The sequence below is a fragment of the Leuciscus leuciscus genome, assembly GCF_965113295.1.
Source record: "Leuciscus leuciscus genome assembly, chromosome: 12".
NCBI lineage: Eukaryota > Metazoa > Chordata > Actinopteri > Cypriniformes > Leuciscidae > Leuciscus > Leuciscus leuciscus.
In genome coordinates this window covers 28,844,391-28,866,299 of record NC_138736.1, presented here as the reverse complement: position 1 = coordinate 28,866,299, position 21,909 = coordinate 28,844,391, and the positions used below count along the sequence as shown (strand labels likewise).

The following is a 21,909-nucleotide window of genomic DNA, read 5'->3' as shown; positions in this document are numbered from 1 at the left end:
AGAGTCCACTAAGATCTGAACCTCCACACCTTCAATTATTCCTCTCACATACGACACCAGCTCCTGGCCAGCCTTCACAATCACATTGATGTTTTTTGAAATCGAGTCACCATCATCAACATTGTCCATTACAGGGCCCACTGGCAGCATAGCTGGTGTTTGGGCCGCAACATCAGCTAAAGTCCATTTCCCGGCCCATTGCGGCGCTCCACTCCGCCAGGAGACGTGAAACGCACTCCCCGCTTTCTCGAGTCATCCTCAACGCTGTTCCATCTGCGAGGACCGGGGCTAGGGCTGCGTCTTGCAGGAGACTGAGCAGAGTATGAGTCTTTATAACCACGAACATCCATACCTGATGTACGCTCATCAAAGTGTTGGAATGATTTCCTCTCAGGTGAACGGCCCCTCCGCGCACTGTCAAAGACACGTGACTGGCATCCACGGCCCCCGCAGACACACTGGCACATTCCACTTGGCTGAGAGCGGCCTCCATTCCACTCATCCATTGCTCTAGGGCTCACACTGGACTTCAGTCTTTGGTTTTCATCACCCAAGCGCCTCAGTTCCATTCTCATATCTCTCATTTCTTCTGTTAATCTATCCACTGCTCTATATAGTCCTCCATTATCCGTCACAGAGTGGACAGCAGCCACTGCACCACCATCATTATTACCATAGGCAGCATTAACAGGCATGTAATCAGTCTTTATTGAGTCTCTGGCATTTTCGCACCGACCTGCAATTATCACGGCCTCCTCCAAATCCGTTGCTCCCTGTTCATGGCATTTAGCTCTGAGCACAGGATCCAAACCGGCCAAGAAACGACGAAACTTTTCTTCTCTTTGGGTCTTGTCGCCATATTCAGGAAAAGCCTCGTCCACTAACCTGCTTATCTCCGCCGCATACACCTCCAAACTTTCCCGTGGAGCACGAGGGCGGGCTGATAAACTGGCTCTGAAGCGATCCATAAACTGCCTCTGCCCGAAAGCCTCCTTTAGTCTTTCCTTTACAGCTGTATAGTCAGCCTGAACAGTTTTAGGAAGGCTGTCCCACAGAAGAAATGCCGCGTTGCTTAAACGTGTCGGCAGAATTCTCACCAGCTCATAATTAACCGACGCAGGACCATCTCCCTCTGTGAGCGCTCTGACGGCGACCTCGAACTGCCGCGCCCAGCACAGAAAGCTCTGCTTCTCGTCACCAGAGAACGGTGGCGGTAGCTCGATTTTCACGTGCCTGTTGATCTTGTCGCGGTCCCGTCTCGAATAGAAATCCTCATCGTCTTTACACCACATGATGGCCGCGTCGACGTTGAACCCGCGCGCGCTAACTCTTTTCACTGTAAACTAACTAGTTAAACTCCCGTCGTAACACTGGATCACGTAAACGCAAATAAATTAAAACAACACCGCTGCCACCAATGTGACCGAGCGTTCTAACAGGGTTCGCCTAACACTTAGAGATAAGAAAACAATAAACGATAGCAGTTTGAACTCATCACTCTTCTCCACTTTATTATTCAACACCTCAGATCACCAACTCCAAAAACCCGCGACACTCCAGTACCAAGTGCGCATGCCACATGCCTATCTACGGCAAGCCCCGAAGGGAAAAATACATTGCATACACACATATACAACGAGCGCCAGTACATCCAGAATTAGTGCATCATAACAGAATTCAACAAAGTCTGTTACAACAGTATAAACAACCAACAACAGTATTGTGATATATTATTATTATTAGTAGTAGTAGTATTGTGAAATCGCGCTGAAGAAATAGGCTTGTTTGAGATGCGCCTTGCCTCGCCTGAAATGTACGCGAGGGGATGGATATCGCGGGATTCACCGGATTCACGCTCGTGCACAGTGTTGCTAATAAACTGGATGGAATTTAAGTTCTGTTGCTTTTATATGAAAATAAATATAATGAACAAGACACCCAAAGTAGCCTACTTATTTAATTCCATTCCAAATACATGTTTATTAATCTTTTTTTCTTTAATACAGACATGTATGGTTTTTTTCTTTTTCTTTTCTTTTCTTTTTTATAAAAATTACATTGCATAACCCATAGAGATCGCACTGTTAGATAGTTTGGGAATATTCACACATAACGCATGCGTATAAAACATGATATCAGAGTTTTAAAATCAAACATTTTAAAAGAGAACAATACATCACGGTTGTTTAAACCAATGAACATTAAGCTGTGTCGTCAGCAAGTCGTTTCCCATCATGCTTTTGATCAGCGCAGTCGGTCTATAATATCAATAATGAGGCATACAGGCCATAAATAACAAATAGACATTACAACATTTTTATTATTCATAAGAATTTAAGTTAATAACATCTAAAACAAAGAATACATGTATTACAGGGCAAGTATAAGTATTAGTATTTTTTAATGTTTTTGAAAGAAGTTTCCTCTGCTCATCAAGCCTGCATTTATTTGATCAAAAATACAGAAAAAAAAGTAATATTGTGATATATTTTTACAATTTAAAATAATTAGTTTAAATGATCATTTATTTCTGTGATGCAAAGCTGAATTTTCAGGATCATTACTCCAATCTGTCACATGATCCTTTAGAAATAATTCTAATATGATGATTCATTATCAAAGTTGGAAACAGTTCTGCTGCTTAATATTTTTTCATAACCTGTGATACTTTTTTTTAGGATACTTTGATGAATAAAAAGTAAAAAAAAAAAAAAAAAAAAAGCAAAATTTTTTAAAAATAGAAATCTTTTGTAACAACAATATACACTACTGGTCAGTAATTTGAGGTCAGTATTTTATTTTTATTTTTTTAATTTTTTTTTATAAATCAATACTTTTATTCAGCAAGGATGTGTTAAATTGATAAATAAAAGTGATAGTAAAGAAGATTTATATTATTAGAAATTATATATATTTTTTAATAAATGCAGTTCTTTTGAACCTTTTATTCATCAAATATATTAGGCAGCAGAACTGTTTCCAACACTCATAATAAATCAGAATATTAGAATGATTTCTGGGGCTGTTTACACCTGGCCACTTCATGCGTTTTCTCAGATCGGATAGCTATCCGATCGTGAAAAGACCAGGGGCGCCTGTTTCAGAAAGGAGGTTAAGTGAAAACTCAGAGTATGTTAACCCTGAAATGAGGGAAACTCTGGGTTTTCTGTTTCAGAATGGGAGGTATGTTAAACCTGAGAAAGCAGAGTAAGTCAAGCCCGTTTCTGAAAGAGAGGTAACTTATACTCAGAGTCAGTTACCATGGTAACTTACTCTGTGAACCTAACCTGGTCGGGAGCAGGTTTTCTTCGGTAAACCCAGAGTTTCTTTCGGTCTCCTCCCCTTTTTTAAAGAGGAAGTGGTGTTTAAACACCTCATTCATTCTTTCAGTACATTTTTATTAATAAAATGAATCTTTAATTAATAAATACAATATTGCTATTTTTAATTTCAATTTTTTAAATAAGATGAAGTCTATTAACTCCTTAACTGGCAACTGAATATACAGTAGTAGATTAGAGTTACATAATGTAGTTCTAAACAAATTCTACAGAATTAAACTGTGGCATTTACCGAAAATCACTGAACTCTGTTCATCTGTGCAACAGAAGTTGATGGACCGTCCTCCTGCTGTTCTTCCACTTTGGGGGCGGGGGGGAGAGATAAGACTACCCATTTATACTTAGCTTTAAACTTAGATTCTACTCCACATAAAAATGTGAAAAAATCTGAATGTGTAGATTGTTTGATGTGACACATAACATTATCCCCATCGTCCTGTGAAGATGAGTACACTTTATAACACTATTTGTCATAATTTCTGGTGTATTGAGTAGGCTACTTACAACTGCCTGCAGGTTTTGTTGGGACAGGAGGCTCCAAAAGATAGATATTACCATCGGAATCTGTTGGGACCAACAAAAAACCCAACCCAAAGTAAAATAAATGGAAATATCAAAAATAGCCTATATAAGAAATAACACATATGTAAACCTCTTACATTTTATGAAGGCCCTTGGATCTTCGGGAGTGACTGGCTCTGAAGTCCCTCCAGGAATTCCCCCAGCCAAAAATGCTGCTCCACTGCAAGACACTGGGATGCTATTTAGTTATTTAATATGTCAAATATTTGTAAATTCAGGTAGCCTACACCCATGATATGCTCAAACCTTACCTGATTGAATTATGTTCTTATATTTAATTTTCAGCTGCTGCCATGTTCTTTTAATACCTGCAGGATTGCACCCATGAAAATTAAAATTAGGTTGAATAACATACTGTTCTTCCAGTTTCACCTCTGATATTATAACAGTTGGGTAAGTTACTCTAAAATAGTTATTAATTACTAACTACAAATGACATCTTCAACCGTGTAATTAGATTCATGTAATAATGACTATCTTTAGAAAGTCTACTTATTAATAAATCCCATATCAAACTCAACCACTTGAACAATACAAGGAGAGACAAGAAACTGCACTTTTAATGCTTTCAAATAAACAATATACAATTGCATGGATTTTTCTTGTATGTTAAATATACAGAATTGTTCTATAGTCTAATGCAATTACATCAGATTTTACTTCAAATTACAGAAGAATTAAGAGTAATCCCTTTAATTAAATGACAGTATTTAGATGACTTGGTAATTAATTACACCCAACACTGTATAACTAATTAAAATGTAAACATACGCATTGACTCGAGCAACTATTTTCTCCCTAGCTAACTCTCTGTCCTTCGCTGCTGCAGCCGATATTTAAAAAAAAAATAATATGTCTTCGTACGCTTGCAGAAGCTGGTGAGAAATATGCAGACCTCTTTTTGTCTGGCGCTGTTACCATGGTGACTCATAATATCTGCACTCCATTGATGATGGCTTTTTATAGTGGTGGTGCACGCGCTTAACTCAGAGTCAGTCAACTCAGAGTTGATTGAACTAACTAATTTCAGCTGTTCTGTAACCGAAAACTCAGAGTTTCCCATCTCAGGGTAAGTCAACTCAGTTGAACCTCCTTTCTGAAACAGGCCCCAGGGGCCCGTTCTTCGTACGTCGCTAACTCAGTTAGCTGCATTTGATTGTTGGAGATTTGGCATGATCTTGGATTGTTTGGTTCTTCGACGCTCATCCTGGACTTGCTGTCATAGCAGCAGGTGCGCAAGCTTAAACCTGCTCGGGAGCAGGCTTATTTCATGTTAACAGGATTAGATCCCGGCTTTATAAGCGGAGGTGATACGGGAAGTCTTTCGCAGCCATGTCTTGTCCGTTTTTACGACAAGAACCTGTTGCTGAAGGTGGTCTCACGCTGCACAATCCACTGCCGCTTTCTGAGCATGCAGCCTGACATCAAACAATTCACCATTTACCTTGGAGAAGCGAGTCCAGAATATATCAAATAATACAAAAAGTAATGTAATCAAAAAGTATGCAGTTGACTGATTAAAAATATCTTAGATGGTGTGTGACTCCATGTCCTACATCACAAATGTGGAAGCAAAATGGCCTGGTTCTGTGCATGACTCCAGGATTTTCAGAGAGTCACATTTATGCACATTATTTGAACGTGGTAAGGAAATATTTAATATCAAGCTCACTGTATTACATACATTTATTCTGAGCCTAACAAAACTGCATTTTTCCAGGTGCTTACGACAGGATCCTGCTTGGTGACAGGGGCTATACCTGCAGGCAGTATTTCATGACGCCATTCCCTGACCCAAACCCCGGACCACAAACCCGTTTCAATGCAGCTCTAGCCAGGACAAGGGCACGCATTGAAATGACCTTTGGGCAACTAAAGGAAAGACTTCAGTGTCTGCGGGTTGCACCTGACAGGGCCTGTGACATTATTGTTGCATGTGCCATACTCCACAATATTGCCACCATCAGAAAGGAGAGGACCCCTGTGGTGGAGGTGCAGCCTGATGATGACCTCCAGCCAGTGCACTTGGACCAACCAAGTGGCAGAGCTGCACGGGACAGAATTGTGGAACACCATTTTTTTTACATTTTTTTTCAAAACAAAAACCTTCATTAAATGAATAGAAGACAAGACAACATGCTTAGTTCCTTGAGTTTTATTTCAATTATTCTTTGTCAAGAAAAGCCAATGATGGTCATCTTTTGCCTGCAATAAGATATATTGTTATCCAAGGTCAGCAATAGTACTCTGTGTGAAATAGTGTATTTAGCACTTACTCTGAAGTTCCTTTTGAAGCAACTCAATCTCTAGTGCCAGTTTTTTCTTCTTTAACAGAATAATGCGTCTTTCGGAAGAACATTGTAGCCGGAACTACTTCTCTCTCTGTGTGCGAGGTACTGGGCTACTCCGCAGCGGCAGCGATCCGAACCAGGGTAAAATAGTCCCAATGTAATCACTTATTATAGGTGTACCACCATAGTGATTCAGGATAAGACAAAAACACGGTTTGGAAAATGGATTCATGATGAACTCGCTCATACATTTTGAACAGAAAAAAGTTAAGGACTTATATTTAATGCAAATTGCTCAAAACTTTTCAAAATATGACGCGACCCCCCACAGAGCTCGCTGAGGCCCCCTTGTGGGCCGTGACCCCCCTGTTGGGAACCGATGCCGTAAAGCACTATCACTGTGTATGACGTCATTGACATTTTAAAAGACTTTTTAAAGCAAATAAGTGACTCTAAAAAATCTAACACCCAGCAATGTGTAATTTCTTTGCATCTCCTTTCGGATACAACATTCAAATTACTAGACAAAAAATTATATCCTGAGAAAAGTGGAATTTGATGGGTATAGCGCCATAGACCTCCATTCATCCTGCACTCGCCTGCGAGCGCCCCCGCATGGACAGAGACGTGTTACTGCAGCCAGTCCAGAAACCGGAAGTAACCAGAGAGTGTCAATTCTCTTCCTATTAGACATTCTCTGGTTTCATGTGAGAGGGACGCCGGACAAATGGATCTATGGCAACTCCAGTCCTCGGGACCCGGTGCTCTGCACATTTTGTATGTCTCTCTTATCTGACACACTCAAATCAGTTCATGGAGTCTCTCCTGACGAGCTGATGATCTGGTTCAGGTGTGTTAAATAAGGGAGACATACAAAATGTGCAGAGCAGCGGGTCCCGAGGACTGGAGTTGAGAACCACTGGTCTATGGACTCTTTAAATTTTCGGGCAGCATGTGACCTGAAGCTGGTCTCTAATTGGTTTCTTAAAGATTCTCCCCCGGACGCAGGTCGCTGCGTCCCTGGCGAATCAGAATTGGATACATGTTATTTTATCCAATCTGATTGGTCTCGTCACCTGCCATTCAACTGCGAGTGCGCGGGCGACACCGTCACTCCGACTACGTCAAAACATCGCTAGGCTGATCATTTTCGTAGAGAGAATGGCAGAAGTTAAACCAAATTCTGTTATTGATTTACAAATAAAAACCTTTCACAAGACCTTTAAGAAATAAAGGATCTCCGACCGGACCAACCCGATTTACAGGCCAGTGACAGGACGAAGCTAACGCTACACCCGGAGCTTCACCCGCGCTTGTTATGAGAAACGGAGGTGGCTTTATTATTTGCTTATTTGTTAACTTATGCTGTTCAATTCATTGCATTTTAATGTTCATGTCATGTATTTGTACTCAATATATAATCTAACTGTACATATCTGTTCTGTTACAGTTAGTAACTGAAGTGTAGATCACATTTGTACAATTATATGAAAAAAAGATGATGAAATAAATGATAAACTCTAAAATTTCAACTTTTATCCTTTTCAGGTTTGATTCTAATCATAATGTAACATTATTTGAAAAAAAAAAAATTCAGTAAAAAAAAAAAAAAAAAATGTATTGTTAGAATTGTGATTTCATAATATTTAGATATGAATCCAACTGGAAAATCTTGTGAAAAGATATCTTTCAGTTAGTCAAATAGCATATAGTGGAGCTCTATAGCCATCTAGTAGCTAAAATTATAATTTTTTACTTTTAAAACGACATTTTACAAAATATGGGCAAAAAGTTTACACTAAACCATGTAAAATTATCCATGTTATCCCCATGAATGAAAGTTAGAAATATGGGTCTTTTATAAAGTGAATTTTACATAAAATGCTGTTTTTTGTAAAAAGCCTATTTAAATAAATATTTATTTATTTAAAGAAATTGAAAATATATCATAAATCTTCCAAAAACTGCACAAATGTTGAGTAAAAATAAACAGTGTAAAATTACATTTAAAAAAACCCAACTATTATTCTGTTACAAAATTAAATGTTATTGTCTGGGGACCCCAAAGATAACTAGTGTCGTCCCAAATTAAGATAATCAGAGGGTTAAATAATATTGCTTAATAAAGAATTAAATTATTTTATTTTTATTTTTGTCCTTGCTTATAGATGAGGTTGACAGAAGTTTGCCACTTTTGTTTCAACAGAGGATGAAATGTGTCGTTATCTTTTAGTGTTGAGTGACGTAATATCCCTTTCAAGTGGACGCGTGGAAGCCACGTGAGATTGAATGCATTGAAAAGCCTTTTCAACCTCATAGTACCATTATTTCTGTGACACAATAGTTCAAATTATCATAGTACTGGGATAAAAGTGCAAAGTTCAAATATAAACACTGATGTCTACGATAGCGATCAAAATAGAGTAAATCAGCATATCAGCATATAGAGTAACGCATTTATCGATTACATTGTTTCGCCACTAAGGGGCTGTTTACACCTTACCCGAAAGTGTTTGTAGTTAGTTACTTTCCACCTCTGTTAAATTATTATGAATATTAAAAATGAAGTTCCTAAATTTAATTTATGGAAGCATTAAGCCATGGAAGGTCATGTGTACTAGTGACTTAACCCTTTGTTTTAATACTGTTTATTTACAGTGTATTTTATTCTGCTTACCTGACTCGTGCAGAACTCCTGTCCATTTTGGCTGTGGTGCCTCCATCAGCGACTGGTCTTTGTATGGAGCCACCGTGAGAGGCCATCATTTTCCTATAGATCTTGTCTCTCATCCCACAAACTTCACTATCAGGTACTTTATTTTAATTTTTTATCTACAGATTAAAGAATCTTGCAGTTCAAAAACGCTTCTGCTACGTCATACATGGATGTGCTTTTGTTGGTTTCAACCATGTAAGCATTAAGGTGATCATTTAATTATGATCCAACACTAGTCTTGAGTACCTTACTGCTTTTATAAAACAGTTACTACACAATACATTTATTAAAGCCGAAAAATATGTATCTGTGCAACTTTCATGAAGTAAAATCACTAAAAGCCTTCCTTCCGCTGGAAATAATAGTCCCTGACCGCAAACAGCAACAGAAGTTACATACATTATTTCAGCAAAAAACTATCTTTTATGAGTGAGTCAGTCAGTAAAGAAAACTTAAACATTGAAATAGGGCTGGGCGATATGGCTGAAAACTGTATCACAATATAAGGGTTTCATATCGGTCGATATCGATAATTATTGATATTTTTTTATGACCTATTTAAAATAAGGACCAGGAGACAAATACATTACATTGAAAGGTTTTTTTTATTTTAAACTTAACCTTCCTCTGATTATAATCCCCTCAGTTATAAAGGCAGAAATGTCAACACAACCATGGAAAACACTCAAATAATTAATGTAAACATAAGTTAACTTGCGTTAAGACCTACCGATTTTTTTCTTTTCTTCGCTATTGTGAATATAAATTTCCCATAAGCCTACATACAAACGTAGGCTACGCTCTTTCTTTTAAATAAAAACCCGTGGCGTCATCTATGATTATAAGGGCTGTAGGCTATATGCGAAATGAAACCGAAATCGCGACACTCAGATCCACGAACCTGTGTCGCCTGTCGCGGTGTGAGAAGGCAGAATCACGACACATCCCTTCCAACTCCCAGAGTTATCCTTCCCGTCCAGATCCAATGCTACCACATCTTTACATTACTATTGGGCAGTTCCAGCGTAATGGACGTGACATTTGCAGTCAAAACTTGAAATATAAATTATCAGAAAATGCGTTTAATACTAATATATTGAAACATCTTAATTAAGGGAGTATGGATGTATAAACAGGAGTTCAGACGTTAGAAAAATATCAGTATACACATGCGTTTTATATTTAAAATGATGTGCAGTTGGCTGCAACAACAGCCGAAAGAGGAACCCCGAACTGGTATTTTATTCTATACCAAAAGAAAAGGATAGAAGAGAGAATCATTTATTTAAAAGACTTTAAAAGATATTGTCTTCGTCACATGCGCTTTAGATGTTATTTTGTGTAAGTAACGTTAGCTCTGCAGACGATGCATAATCTCTGCCTTAAAAAGCATATTAAAGGACTAGTTCTTCCAAAAATGATAATTCTGCCATCATTTACTCACCTTCATGTGCAAATCCTTAAGTTGACTTTCCATGGAAGACAAAGGGACATTTTTGAATATGTAGCCTAATGGAGACTCTTCTTGTCGATGTAATGAAAGTGAATGAGTAACGTTAGCCTACTGGGGGCTGTCACGCAAAAAATAATAATAATAAAAGACAAAAAAACATCACAAAAGTATCATACAAGTGATCTAATACGACTCGTCCGTTATATAAATATCGTTATTTATTCATATGATAGCTTTATGTGACGAACAAACTGCAATTTAAGTCGTTATATTATAATCACTGATGAGCTTTACCTCTTGATAGCTTTTAATCGCAGCCGAATCGTGAGTGGATCATTGAAAAAGATTCGACTCGAAAGATTCATTCATTTCGATATAATCAGATGGTACCGTATTTGCTTTCGATTGAATTTTTTTCGTTGGTGGACAGACTTTATATAGATAGTTATATTTCTCATGTCTGTGAGGCTTGTCTATACACTGTTTTTCAGTTAATTTGAGACGCGCTCCAATTCACAGAGATCATGAACGCGCACCCTGTTCAATTTTATTTTATTTTACAAAAGCACAACGTTTTCTTGTTGTTGTGAGTTTACACAAATAAAAGTAGTTGCCTGGCCTGTCCTGCTCTCTTGGCTGCATAGCAGGCTCATAATTAACTTATATGGCTGAGGTCCGTCATACGAGTAAACATTTACAATTTCCTAAGCGTCCGAACTGTCATTGTGATCCATTGCTTTCCTATTGTTTACTTTGACCGCACTCCCTCCTGTTACGTCACTTCCGGCGGTTTTCAGATGCGGAAGTAAAATTTTCTCACAAAAACGACTCTAGAAGCCTTAATAGCGTTTAAGTATATATTTATATTTTAATCTAGTTCCTACATTATTTTTCTATACCTTGACTCACTGGGTAGTCTAACCTATGGAAGCCCGTTTCCGCCACGTTGAGTAAAAAAAAAAAGATTCTTTAAGTCATAATAATGAGAAACTTTCTCGTAATAATGACTTAACATCTCAAAATAATGAGAAACTTTCTCATAATAATGAGAAACTTTCTCGTAATAATGACTTAACATCTCAAAATAATGAGAAACTTTCTCGTAATAATGACTTAACATCTCAAAATAATGAGAAACTTTCTCGTAATAATGACTTAACATCTCAAAATAATGAGAAACTTTCTCGTAATAATGACTTAACATCTCGTAATAATGAGAAACTTTCTCGTAATAATGACTTAACATCTCGTAATAATGAGAAACTTTCTCATAATAATGACTTAACATCTCGTAATAATGAGAAACTTTCTCGTAATAATGACTTAACATCTCGTAATAATGAGAAACTTTCTCGTAATAATGACTTGAACATCTCGTAATAATGAGAAACTTTCTTGTAATAATGACTTAAACATCTCGTAATAATGAGAAACTTTCTTGTAATAATGAGAAACTTTCTCGTAATAATGACTTAACATCTCGTAATAATGAGAAACTTTCTCGTAATAATGACTTAACATCTCATAATAACGAGAAGCTTTCTCGAAATAATGACTTAACATCTCATAATAATGAGAAACTTTCTCGAAATAATGACTTAACATCTCGTAATAATGAGAAACTTTCTCAAAATAATGACTTAACATCTCGTACTTTCTCGTAATAATGACTTAACAGCTCGTAATAATGAGAAACTTTCTCGAAATAATGACTTAACATCTCGTAATAATGAGAAACTTTCTCGAAATAATGACTTAACATCTCGTAATAATGAGAAACTTTCTCAAAATAATGACTTAACATCTCATAATAATGAGAAAGTTTCTCGTAATAATGACTTATTTTCTCGCACTTCTACGCATGCGCAAAGCAGCGGAGCAGAAGGGCGTGCCGCACTAGCGACATCCGCTGGTCAAAGCCGTGTAAATGCATCACAGCAAACATGGCACGCTCTGCAAAACAGTTGTTTTCATTAAAGTCAGTGTGATCTACTAAGTGCAATCTGTAGTATCATTAAATAACATCATCAGTAGGCCTATATCTTCCATACTTTTCCATGCGCACGATAAGGTGTGAAAGTGGAATGCAGAAGCAGGATGGTTACCATGGTAAATTGTTACATGAATTTACAAAACTATCAGATTAAAGTTGGAATATTACATTTATTCATCAAGTTTAAGTGTAACATCTTCATAAAATATATGGGTACGTGTGTTAATATAACACGTATTTTGCAGATGCTTCTAGGATATTTGATGTGCAGGTTCATCTGGAAGATATCAATACAGAAATCACCTTTAAGATGTTTATGACTTTGGGGACATTTAAACATAGTTGGGCAGTGGAATGGGGGAAAACGCAAGGTCGAGACGTGTTTTTAAAAGCTGAACTTCTTTTCAATTGAGCGCCGCATTCTTAGAACGCCGTGTCATGCGCGAGACGCTGCAGAAGAGCGAGCGAACGTCCGTCTAGTGCGCATATGCCTAGAAAAGCAATGAAAAAGCGCGTTCTGTATGAACGGACCCTTACACAGATTTCCAGATAAGTGTTCTTAAACAGATTTGGAAAGGTGTGCTGTCTTATCATTCCTCCATCTATTTGAAATCCATGGATCACCCTTCTGTGTTGCTGCTTGTTCATACACAAAAATACAAATGAATATTACAAATGAATAAAAGACTATCTAGCTATGGAAGCCCATCTCATATATTGATCATTTATCATTAATGTTATTCACTGCAGAGCGTGCCATGTTTGCTGTGATGCATTTACACGGCTTTGACCAGCGGATGTCGCTAGTGCGGCACGCCCTTCTGCTTCTGCTCCGCTGCTTTGCGCATGCGTAGAAGTGCGAGAAAATAAGTAATTATTACGAGAAAGTTTCTCATTATAGAAAGTTTCTCATTATTACGAGATGTTAAGTCATTATTACGAGAAAGTTTCTCATTATTACGAGATGTTAAGTGATTATTACGAGAAAGTTTCTCATTATTACGAGATGTTAAGTGATTATTACGAGAAAGTTTCTCATTATTACGAGATGTTAAGTCATTATTATGAGAAAGTTTCTCATTATTACAAGATGTTAAGTCATTATTACGAGAAAGTTTCTCATTATTACGAGATGTTAAGTGATTATTACGAGAAAGTTTCTCATTATTACGAGATGTTAAGTCATTATTATGAGAAAGTTTCTCATTATTACGAGATGTTAAGTCATTATTACGAGAAAGTTTCTCATTATTACGAGATGTTAAGTGATTATTACGAGAAAGTTTCTCATTATTACGAGATGTTAAGTCATTATTATGAGAAAGTTTCTCATTATTACGAGATGTTAAGTCATTATTACGAGAAAGTTTCTCATTATAGAAAGTTTCTCATTATTACGAGATGTTAAGTCATTATTACGAGAAAGTTTCTCATTACGAGATGTTAAGTGATTATTACGAGAAAGTTTCTCATTATTACGAGATGTTAAGTCATTATTATGAGAAAGTTTCTCATTATTACGAGATGTTAAGTCATTATTACGAGAAAGTTTCTCATTATTACGAGAACGTTTCTCATTATTACGAGGTGTTAAGTGATTATTACGAGAAAGTTTCTCATTATTACGAGATGTTAAGTCATTATTACGAGAAAGTTTCTCATTATTACGAGATGTTAAGTCATTATTATGAGAAAGTTTCTCATTATTACGAGATGTTAAGTCATTATTACGAGAAAGTTTCTCATTATTACGAGATGTTAAGTGATTATTACGAGAAAGTTTCTCATTATTACGAGATGTTAAGTCATTATTACGAGAAAGTTTCTCATTATTACGAGATGTTAAGTCATTATTACGAGAAAGTTTCTCATTATTATGAGATGTTAAGTCATTATTATGAGAAAGTTTCTCATTATTATGACTTAAAGAATCTTTTTTTTTTTTACTCAATGTGGCGGAAACGGGCTTCCATACTAACCTGCAAGATGCCCTTTAAGAGCAAATCATTTGTGACTCTAATGAGAGCTGTCTCAGTACTATGGTACGGTCTAAATCCTGACTGAAAATCCTCGTGTAGAGTGTAGATACTTCTTCCTCGGTTAGCGAAGAAAAGGAGGACAGAGGGATATTGGCTGTGGAAGGGGTCGGTCTGGGTTCCTGTGTGTGTGGAGCTGAGAACTGACTGCTGATAGCTGTTGTGAAGAAGGTCGCAAAATCGTCAGCAGTTAAGGAGGAGGCGGGAGGTGGTGGAGGTGGACAGAGGAGAGAGTTGAATGTCTTGAAGAGTAATCGTGTGTTGGAGGAGCTGTTGATCTTGTTGTGGAAGTATGAAGATTTTGCAGCATGAACATCAACAGAAAAGGAGGAGAGGAGGGATTGATACATACTCAGGTCAGATGCGTCTTTTGATTTGTGCCATTTCCTCTCCGCTGCCCTGAGTTTGGTCCGGTGTTCCCGAAGAACCTCAGATAACCAGGGGTTAGAGGGAGTAGTGCGTGCTGGCCTGGAGGAGAGAGGGCAGATAATGTCTAGAGAAGAGATTAGAGTGGAGCATAAGGTGTCCGTTGCGGTATTCACATCCAGAGATGAGAATTGTGAGGGTGGGGGAAGAGAGGATGACACGGCAGAGGAGAGATGGGAGGGGGAAAGTGAGCGCAGGTTTCGTCTGAAAGTGACTGGTGGTGGGGGTGGGGGTGCAGGGGTAGAGAGTTGTAGACTGAAAGTAATGAGGAAATGATCTGAAACGTGGAGAGGTGTCACCAGGATGTTTTCTGTGGTGCAGTTGCGTGTGTAAACCAGGTCCAGTTGGTTGCCTGATTTGTGAGTAGCTGTGGTGATGAGTCGTTTGAGATCGAAAGAGGCTAGGAGAGAGGTGAAGTCTGTTGCATGTGGCTTTTCGAGATGAATGTTGAAGTCACCGAAGACTAGAAGTGGGGTGCCGTCCTCAGGGAAAGTGGACAGCAGCACATCCAGCTCATCTACAAAGTTACCCAGCTGACCTGGGGGGCGATAAATGACTACAATATGGATTTTAATGGGGGTTGTAAGTGTAATAGCATGATATTCAAATGAGTTGTTGTTGCATAGAGAAGAGAGCGTGGAGTATTTGCAATTGTTAGAAACGAGAAGCCCTGTACCCCCACCTCTCCCAGACTGGCGAGGGGAGTGGGAGAAGGAGAAATTGCTAGAGAGAGCAGCAGGGGTTGCTGAGTCTTCTGGACGAATCCAGGTCTCAGTCAGCCCCAAGATACTAAGAGTAGAATGAGATGCAAAGGCTGGAATGAAGTCAGCTTTATTGACTGCTGACTGACAATTCCATAGACCCACGGAAAGAGAGAGAGGAGTATGTGAGGATGTGAGGATGGGACGCAGATTGGCAGTATTGCGCTGCCTATTGCGCGTGATGAAAGGACGGTGCCGAGAGATAACAGGAATGTATTGAAAGCACATGTTGATGAAGGTGAACAATAAGATAAGTAGAGGGAAGAAAAAAAAAAAAAAAAAAAAAAAAAAAAAAAAAAAAGGGGAAGAGGAGATACGCAAGTGCCTTTCTGGTGTCCTTGCTCGGTGGAGTCGCGCAGGTAGAGTCGCTGGTCTTTACCCGAGTCGGTCTTCACACGAGGAGGCTGAACACGAGAGCTGAATGCTTCCGCTGACGCTTCCGCGGCAGCGTGCAAATTACACAGATATACAGATAATGCTCTCACCGCTTGAGTGAGTACAGCTGTTTCGTTCGGGCAATTAAGTCAATAACGGCAAAATGTGTCAAATCTAAAGTGCTAGGAGCAACGGCTTAAGTTACGTGCAAATTAGGTTGCTATAAACAGTTACATGTGTTTCGTTCGCGGCTATTTCTCTAAAGTGCCAATGCGTCTAACTGAAATACAGGATTATGTCAAATTAAAATTACAAAAGAACAAGGTATAACATACATGTTGTCGGTTTAGATGATTTAATGAGTTTAGCGAATTCTTCCTCTCCTATAGCAATAAATGAATCAAATTTTTCCTTAGGGAGACTAAAATGCACTCCCTGATGCGATACTGTAGTCGACGGTTGCATAATTATAATTTTGTCCCTGATATTATCAATCTTATAAGTGAAGAAGTACATGAAGTCATTACTGCTGTGTTTACATTTCTGGGCTTGAAGCTTTCTTTTTCGTTAGTTTAGCCACTGTTTAAAAAAAAATACCTAGGGTTTTGTTTATTTTCTTCTAATAGGATTGAAAAATAAGCAGATCTAGCAGCTTTTAAGGCCTATCTGTATGCAATCGTGCTCTCTTTCCATGAAATGCGGAAAAAAAACTCTAGTTTTGTTTTCTTCCAGTTGCACTCCATTTTTCTGGCTGCTCTCTTAAGGGCTGATTTTATTTAATCTTCTTTAAAGGGATAGTTCACTTTGAAATAAATTTTTGGTATGTTTTAGCTTACCTCAAGGGCATCCAAGATGTAGGTGTCTTTTTTCCGCAGTAGTTTCAATTTTGATATTTTTAGGTCAAACCGTTCTTGTCTGTCAGTCATATAATGCAGGTCTATGGTCACGGTCTCAAAGAGCATGCACAGAGTCCAAATTAAAACAATTCCCCGTCGTCCAAATTAAACAATTCCCCATCGTAAGTACACATTGATGGCCTAAGACACAGTATTTATATCGTTTTTACCTCTTATACACAGCCATGTCCAAGTGATCTGATCTGACGTGTACGCAGACTGGTGCATAGATATATACACTAGATGTCGCCTTAAAGACATTCGTTCCAATTAACTGCCGTAGACAAGGCGACATCTAGTGTGTATATCTATGCACCAGTCTGCGTACACGTCAGATCAGATCACTTGGACATGGCTGCGTATAAGAGGTAAAAACGATATAAATACTGTTCGTTTTCTCACACAAACCGCTCGTTTCGTGTCTTAGGCCATCAATGTGTACTTACGATGGGGAATTGTTTAATTTGGACGACGGGGAATTGTTTTAATTTGGACTCTGTGCTTGTGTTTTGAGACCGTGACCATAGACCTGCATTATATGACTGACAGACAAGAACGGTTTGACCTAAAAATATCAAAATTGAAACTACTGCGGAAAAAAAGACACCTACATCTTGGATGCCCTTGAGGTAAGCAAAAACATACCAAAAATGTATTTCAAAGTGAACTATCCCTTTAAAGAAGATTAAATAAAATCAGCCCTTAAGAGAGCAGCCAGAAAAATGGAGTGCAACTGGAAGAAAACAAAACTAGAGTTTTTTCCCGCATTTCATGGAAAGAGAGCACGATTTCATACAGATAGGCCTTAAAAGCTGCTAGATCTGCTTATTTTTCAATCCTATTAGAAGAAAATAAACAAAACCCTAGGTTTTTTTTTTTAAACAGTGGCTAAACTAACGAAAAAGAAAGCTTCAAGCCCAGAAATGTAAACACAGCAGTAATGACTTCATGTACTTCTTCACTTATAAGATTGATAATATCAGGGACAAAATTATAATTATGCAACCGTCGACTACAGTATCGCATCAGGGAGTGCATTTTAGTCTCCCTAAGGAAAAATTTGATTCATTTATTGCTATAGGAGAGGAAGAATTCGCTAAACTCATTAAATCATCTAAACCGACAACATGTATGTTATACCCTATACCGACTAAGCTAATGAAAGAGATGCTTCCAGAGGTCATAGATTCTCTTCTTACTATCATTAATTAATCTTTGTCTCTAGGATACGTACCAAAAACCTTTAAGCTGGCTATGATTAAACCACTTGTTAAAAAAAACACAACTTGATCCTACAAAATTAGTCAATTACAGGCTGATCTCGAATCTACCTTTTCTGTCAAAGATACTAGGAAAGGCAGTATCTTCACAACTATGTTCCTTTTTAGAAAGAAATGATATCTGCGAGGATTTTCAGTCAGGATTTAGACCGTACCATAGTACTGAGACAGCTCTCATTAGAGTCACAAATGATTTGCTCTTAAAGGGCATCTTGCAGGTTAGTATGGAAGCCCGTTTCCGCCACATTGAGTAAAAAAAAAAAGATTCTTTAAGTCATAATAATGAGAAACTTTCTCGTAATAATGACTTAACATCTCGTAATAATGAGAAACTTTCTCGTAATAATCACTTAACATCTCGTAATAATGAGAAACTTTCTCGTAATAATCACTTAACATCTCGTAATAATGAGAAACTTTCTCGTAATAATGACTTAACATCTCGTAATAATGAGAAACTTTCTCGTAATAATCACTTAACATCTCGCAATAATGAGAAACTTTCTCGTAATAATGAGAAACTTTCTCGTAATAATGACTTATTTTCTCGCACTTCTACGCATGCGCAAAGCATGAAGCAGAAGCAGAAGGGCGTGCCGCACTAGCGACATCCCCTGGTTAAAGCCGTGTAAATGCATCACAGCAAACATGGCACGCTCTGCAGTGAATAACATTAATGATAAATGATCAATATATGAGATGGGCTTCCATAGCTAGATAGTATTTTATTCATTTGTAATATTCATTTGTATTTTTGTGTATGAACAAGCAGCAACACAGAAGGGTGATCCATGGATTTCAAACAGATGGAGGAATGATAAGACAGCACACCTTTCCAAATCTGTTTAAGAACACTTATCTGGAAATCTGTGTAAGGGTCCGTTCATACAGAACGCGCTTTTTCATTGCTTTTCTAGGCATATGCGCACTAGACGGACGCTCGCTCGCTCTTCTGCAGCGTCTCGCGCATGACACGGCGTTCTAAAAATGCGGCGCTCAATTGAAAAGAAGTTCAGCTTTTAAAAACACGTCTCGACCTTGCGTTTTCCCCCATTCCACTGCCCAACTATGTTTAAATGTCGCCAAAGTCATAAACATCTTAAAGGTGATTTCTGTATTGATATCTTCCAGATGAACCTGCACATCAAATATCCTAGAAGCATCTGCAAAATACGTGTTATATTAACACATGTACCCATATATTTTATGAAGATGTTACACTTAAACTTGATGAATAAATGTAATATTCCAACTTTAATCTGATAGTTTTGTAAATTCATGTAACAATTTACCATGGTAACCATCCTGCTTCTGCATTCCACTTTCACACCTTATCGTGCGCATGGAAAAGTATGGAAGATATAGGCCCACTGATGATGTTATTTAATGATACTACAGATTGCACTTAGTAGATCACACTGACTTTAATGAAAACAACTGTTTTGCAGAGCGTGCCATGTTTGCTGTGATGCATTTACACGGCTTTGACCAGCGGATGTCGCTAGTGCGGCACGCCCTTCTGCTCCGCTGCTTTGCGCATGCGTAGAAGTGCGAGAAAATCAGTAATCAGAAGTCATTATTACGAGAAAGTTTCTCATTATTACGAGATGTTAAGTCATTATTTCGAGAAAGTTTCTCATTATTACGAGATGTTAAGTCATTATTGCGAGAAAGTTTCTCATTATTACGAGATGTTAAGTCATAATTATGAGAAAGTTTCTCAATATTATGACTTAAAGAATCTTTATTTTTTTTACTCAATGTGGCGGAAACGGGCTTCCATACTAACCTGCAAGATGCCCTTTAAAGGGATAGTTCACTTTGAAATTAATTTTTGGTATGTTTTAGCTTACCTCAAGGGCATCCAAGATGTAGGTGTCTTTTTTTCCGCAGTAGTTTCAATTTTGATATTTTTAGGTCAAACCGTTCTTGTCTGTCAGTCATATAATGCAGGTCTATGGTCACGGTCTCAAAACACAAGCACAGAGTCCAAATTAAAACAATTCCCCGTCGTCCAAATTAAACAATTCCCCATCGTAAGTGCACATTGATGGCCTAAGACACGAAACGAGCGGTTTGTGTGAGAAAACGAACAGTATTTATATCGTTTTTACCTCTTATACGCAGCCATGTCCAAGTGATCTGATCTGACGTGTACGCAGACTGGTGCATAGATATATACACTAGATGTCGCCTTAAAGACATTCGTTCCAATGAACTGCCGTAGACAAGGCGAGATCTAGTGTGTATATATCTATGCACCAGTCTGCGTACACGTCAGATCAGATCACTTGGACATGGCTGTGTATAAGAGGTAAAAACGATATAAATACTGTTCGTTTTCTCACACAAACCGCTCGTTTCGTGTCTTAGGCCATCAATGTGTACTTACGATGGGGAATTGTTTAATTTGGACGACGGGGAATTGTTTTAATTTGGACTCTGTGCATGCTCTTTGAGACAGTGACCATAGACCTGCATTATAATTATGACTGACAGACAAGAACGGTTTGACCTAAAAATATCAAAATTGAAACTACTGCGGAAAAAAAGACACCTACATCTTGGATGCCCTTGAGGTAAGCTAAAACATACCAAAAATTAATTTCAAAGTGAACTATCCCTTTAAGCGCAACGGAGCAACTGTGTCTAAAGTGCTGGAAAAGAGAGAGTTAAAAGTTTCTGTTGCAATATCGAGTTCTTCTAAGCTATCTGGGATGCTGAGATGATGAAACTGATTAGGAAGATTATTAATAAAGCAATCTTTAGTGGCAGAAGTGATAGGTCTAACATATTTGTAACACGGGGTCGGCTTTGCAGCCTTGGCTAAATGAAGTTTTTACACGAGACTAGATAATGATCTGAGATGTCATCGCTCTGCTGCAGAATTTCAACGGCATCAACATTTATTCCGTGTGATAATATTAGATCTAGAGTATGATTACGAGAATGAGTAGGTCCTGACACGTGTTGTCTAACTCCAGTAGAGTTCAGAATGTCTTTAAATGCCAATCCCAATGCATCTTTTTCATTATCTATATGTACTGTATATTAAAATCACCAACAATTAGTACTTTATCTGCAGCCAATACTAACTCTGATAGAAAATCAGCAAATTCTTTGATAAAGTCTTTATGGTGCCCTGGTGGCCTGTATACAGTAGCCAGCACAAATCTCAAACGTGATTTATCATTTACACTATATATTGCTATATTAAGCACCAACACTTCAAAATAATTATATTTGAAACTAGACTTCTTGGTAATTCTAAAAATATTACTATAAATTACAGCAACACCTCCCCGTTTGCCTTTCAGATGAGGCTCATGTTTATAACTGTAATCTAGAGGGGTGGTCTCATTTAAAGTAATGTAATCGTTTGGTTTTAGCCAGGTTTCTGTCAAACACAGCACATCTAGATTACAGTCTGTAATCATATCAATAACAATATGTGCTTTTGAAGTAAGGGATCAGATGTAAAAATGTATCAGATAAATATTTTTTTCAAATTTTTTTGCATAAATCTATTAATCAACCTCAGTCCTGCTCAAAACTACTAAATGTTTTTTAAAAAATCAGGATTTTAACTCTTTAATTGCCAAATTCATAAATGATGTCACCGATTTGGGAAAAAAAACACACATAATGACTTATTTTCAATATAAAATGTGAATGTGGACTGGATTTTTTTTTTTAGCTTTTATCAGTCTTGGACATGTCAAAGATTAGAAACAACATTGGTTTTGATGCATTGTTAGT

General features: G+C 37.8%; 2 long non-coding RNA genes across 2 annotated transcripts in view; one reads left to right on the top strand and one right to left on the bottom strand.

The window, feature by feature from the left end:
* The window catches only part of LOC309510370, a 153,325-nt gene that overhangs the window by 96,230 nt on the left and 35,186 nt on the right, over window positions 1–21,909 (bottom strand). The gene's annotated exons all lie outside the window — the stretch shown is intronic.
* Window positions 21,780–21,909, top strand: part of LOC309510398 — a 2,028-nt gene continuing 1,898 nt past the window's right edge. The window contains exon 1 of the long non-coding RNA XR_014210349.1: window positions 21,780–21,824. This is a non-coding gene — a long non-coding RNA (uncharacterized lncRNA). The remainder of the gene's footprint in view (window positions 21,825–21,909) is intronic.